This window comes from Lactuca virosa, chromosome 8 (assembly GCF_052849685.1).
Source record: "Lactuca virosa cultivar CGN04683 chromosome 8, Lactuca_virosa_CGN04683_v6, whole genome shotgun sequence".
Taxonomy (NCBI): Eukaryota; Viridiplantae; Streptophyta; class Magnoliopsida; order Asterales; family Asteraceae; genus Lactuca; species Lactuca virosa.
Window position 1 is genome coordinate 221522367 of NC_136433.1, and position 4560 is coordinate 221526926.

Genomic DNA, 4560 nt, shown 5'->3' on the forward strand with positions numbered 1-4560 from the left:
GGACAACCAAATGATACGAGCGGACCAAACGCGTAATAAATTGCCCTCCACAAATAGGGCTCCCCGAGCGAGAACTAGCTGCAGACCCGGCCGGAAAACGTGCCAGAAAATAAGGAATGTTGCAACACACTCCGGGCTGCAAGATACACCATAAGAAGAATAGATTTTGCTTTGTTACTTTGTCTCCATGCCTCGTATAATTGATGGAGAATGTGATGAAACGGTGGAGTAAGCGGTGGATAGGGGACCGAATACTACTCTCGGGAGACACTCCGGAATTAAAAATCCCGGATGCAATATTATGCCAGAAAGCATATCCACTGACACCCTCCGTGTATCCTCTAGCTGCCTCGCTCAAGAACATACCAAATTCGAGAGTCATTGCCTCTCGTCGATCGTATAGACCAACCCTCCAAGCGAATTCAACGAGGCTGCACTCCCGATACTCACCCCCTAACCGGAATACCAAAGCTTGCGGCCAATGTGGGTCTTGGACAGTCTCCTGGAATGTCACTGTTGAGAAAAACTCAACACAGAATTCCTTATACACCCGTTCTTGGATCCGAAATAGGTTGAGCCAACCCGAGCAAATGAAGGAATACCCATCTCCAATAAATATTTTTGTTAAAAACGGGGACAACCTTTCCACGAGCCCGGCTTCCCTTAACCGCGTCCAATTAATTGTAGGGGAAACTGCAATCTCTCGGTTGTAGAGCCACCCTAATTTGTTGTTCCATCGGGTTAAGATGTCGCGGGACATCGTTGTGGGAAAATTGTAAAACGGGTGTAAACCCGCAACTCCAAGAGGTGCCTCCCTTCTAGGACCCATTTTTGCAAAAACAAGCAACAAACACAAAACCAAATATCCAATAATTTAGATAACCACAGAACAGTTTTGTTGATGCACAGGACTCACGTCGTGAGTCATATGAAACTCACGTCGTGAGGTCGCTATACACAGCGAGAAAGGGTCTCAAAAATCAAAGTCGTGACTAAATCTTGTTGATAGGGTTTACTCATAAACCATTTCTAAGCATAATCAAGTAAAATATGATGGATAAATAACACAATTCGGGCCAAATTTCGACATTGACACATGAAAAACCACAGCCCCTAAATCAACAAATTAGTGAAAATTAACAAAAGAAATAAGAGATATTTACCTTTGTGATGAAGATTACGTAAGCAAAAAGATTAAATTAAGTAAAACTATGCCAAAATCGGGTGGGGGACCAGAGAACGATCTTCACTTCGTGAGGTTGGGAAAGTGGTTTGCTCAAACTGATTCTTTATCTTTTAATCTATGGTCCCGAGTGGTTTACCACTCACGTCGTAAATCCATAATGGTTCACGTCGTGAGTTCTGTTTGGACTCTAAAATTGGGCCAATTAAATAGGAAGTGGGCTAAGGCATATATTGGGTCATTACTGAAAGTGGGCAGGCTTAAAAAAATATAGTTATCATATAGAATAACTATGCCCATATCTCATCTGAATTCACGTCGTGAACCCGAAATGGTTCACGTCGTGAGTCCTATCTGATCATGAAATTTATTAATTTCTCCAATTTTAATTTTTGTAAGATATTCAATAAGTGTTACTACTTGATTTTAATGGCTCCTTATGCAGATAATAATTCGGATGACATGATCGACTTCCTAAGAACTAAAAATACGCTAAAAACTAAAAAGAAAAAGAAAGAAAATGCAAACCAAACTAGGGTTGCCTCCCGAGAAGCGCTTCTTTTTGAGGAGTCTTGAGCTGGACTCCTTGCCTCCTACGTTGAGTCATCTGAAGAGTCCACCACTAAGATCTTTTGTTCCTTGAAACGCCTCTTGTAAGCTTGAACTCGTCTTTTATACGCTTTTTTCGAATTTTCCTTCTTAGCCTTGACCTCGTCTCCATCAAGCTTGCGTTTGGTCCCTTTAGTCTCTATCTTGTCTTCATACTTACACTCCATAGTATCTTTTTCTTCCTTTACCACTGGACTTGTTATTTTTTATGTATCCTCCTCTTCATCACTCGTCATCTCATCGTCTTCCTTGCTCACCCAAGAAGTTGGATTCGTGTAGGCAATGACTTCAACTAAAAATGGAACATATGCTCTCGGTTTTGTTCTTTTAACTTGTTGAATTGTTTTGATTTCTTATTCCATGAGCTTCTCTAATTCTTCAAGTTCATTTTCTTCATAATGTTGAAAACCTCTTCTTGAGCATGATTCCCTTGAAAGCCATCTTCTATCCCAAAAATTTCCTTTTCATCACCAACCCTCAATGTGAGCTTAGACTCCTGAATATCAACAAGAGCTCCAGCAGTGTTTAGTAGCGGCCGACCAAGAATAATCGGTACATTTGGATCTTCTTTCATATCCAATACCACAAAGTCTATTGGAAAAACGAATTTCCCAATTTTTACTAAAATATCTTCCATAATGCCCCGGGGTTGCGTCACTGAACGGTTCGCCATGTGAATAGTCATCTTTGTAGCCTTCCACTTCTGAATATTTAATTTTTGATAAAACGAATAAGGCATCAAATTTATGCTAGCCCCAGAATCGGCTAAAGCATAAATCTTTATATTATTCCCAAACTCACATGGGAGAGTGAGTCGTCCAGGATCCCCCATCTTCTTAGGTACTTCTCCCAACACAGCTTTTGAGCTTTGCTCACTTAGAATCACCTTAGAATTCTCCTTTAATTGCTGACGAGTGTCTAACAAGTCTTGTAAGAACTTAGCATATTCTGGAACTTTTGTAAGTGAACCAATAAAAGGAGTATTGATAGGAATACCCTTTAATTGCTTGATAAACTCCAGATGTTCTCTATCTCTAGTGGACTGAGATTAGCTCTAGACGGGAATGGCAAAGGTGGTTTATAAGCTGGAACAGAAACTAATTTTTTCTGTTCAGACCGAGCCCACGACGTGAGCATAGCGGGCTCACGACGTGAACTGGGTGTTCCAGCAGATTCTTCAATTTCGAGCTTTGGCTTCTTTGGCTTTGGATCGGGTTGTTGTGGCTCCACTTCTAAGGCTTCTAGGAACTCAGAAATCGCCTCTTCTTCAATATCTATGGCCATTACGTGAGATTGGGTGTTGTTTTCAGGATTTTTCGGGAACATCTTCTCATTAACCAAAGCGGTAAGTTGACCAAGTTGTACTTCAAGGTTATTGATGGAGGCTCGCTGATTCTTTATCAATGCTTGCTGATCTATCATCGTGGCATGATGATTCTTCATTATATTTCTTTGTTCTTCCATTGCAGCGTCAGTAACATCATGTCTTTTTTCTGAAGCTTCCATGAATTTCATCAACATGGTCTCTAATTCTGATTTCTTCTCAGCTAGTGGTTGCTCTCTTTGGTAGAAGCCCCGGCCAGTTTGCCTAAATTTCTCTTCTTTTTGCTTCTTGTATTCTTTGTAAGGCAGCCACTCCTTCTTTGGTTTTCTCCAATCTTCTTCATACTTGTCCCCACTCGAGTAACATACTTGAGCTTTCTTGTTTCCATATTCATCCATATTGCAATCCTTTGTCAAGTGTGGACCACTACATCTCTCGCAACCAACTCGAATTGCATGAATTGATTTGTCCATTTGAGTTAATCTCCTATCCATAGTGCTAAGCATTGCCATCACAGCAACCATCTCTTCAGTTTGTGTATCTCCACTGCCTTTCATTCCATCGCGTCCTGGGTTGTGATACTCACGAGAGTGCTTTGAAAATTCTTCAACCAGCTCCTTGGCCTGAATTGGGTTCTTCTTTGTTAGGGGTCCTTGTGAATCAAGGAGTTGTCTAGTCATGACATTCACCCCATCATAAAATATCGACATTTCTTGCTGAAGATTTAGGTCATGTTGAGGACAATTCCTTAACAACCCCTTGTAGCGCTCCCATGCCTCGTATAATGACTCCCCCGGGTTTTGCTCAAATTTGGCAATCGCCTTCTTGAGTTTAGAGATTTTGGAGGGTGGGCAAAACTGATCTAGAAATCTCTCACGCAATTGGGCCCATGTGGTGATTGTACCAGGTGGGAGTGCCTTTAACCAGTCTTTTGCTGCTCCCTTGAAAGTGACTGGTAGCATCCTTAGCAAAGCTGTCTCCCTTGGGATATTGGGAGTATTAAAATAATCCGCAATATCGTTCACCTCGTCTAAGTGTTTGAAAGCATCCTCGTGATCCTTCCCGTAAAATGGGATATCCTTAAGTGCAGTAAGGATATGTCCCTTCAACTCGAATGTGGCATTGGCAGGAATCGTAGGATGTACTAAACCCGGCCCCACATCATCTCGAATGCGCTTCTTGTAGTCCCCCATGGCCATCTCATCTATATTTGCCATCTCGTTCTCCGGCTCGTCCTCGGGTTCACTCGTATAAAGTCCAAATTCTGTGTCGGATTCGTATTCTGATTCGTGTGGAATAGGAATTGGACCAAGTTCTTCAACTTTGCCCTTATCCTTTGAGGCTGAACTCGATTCCACTGTCTTAGTCTTCTTCCCCGACTTCCTTGAAAAGGCTGATTTTAGTTCTTGCAAGGGTGTCTTCTTTGGCGTTTGATCTTCCTTCG

The 4560-nt window shown here is 41.8% G+C and overlaps 1 non-coding gene across 1 annotated transcript; it reads left to right on the forward strand.

Moving 5' to 3' along the window:
• Positions 1 to 3842: 3842 nt before the first annotated feature.
• Positions 3843 to 3949, forward strand: LOC145135246 (small nucleolar RNA R71). The gene has a single exon (XR_013719707.1). It is a non-coding gene; the product is annotated as a small nucleolar RNA R71 (small nucleolar RNA).
• Positions 3950 to 4560: the final 611 nt, after the last annotated feature.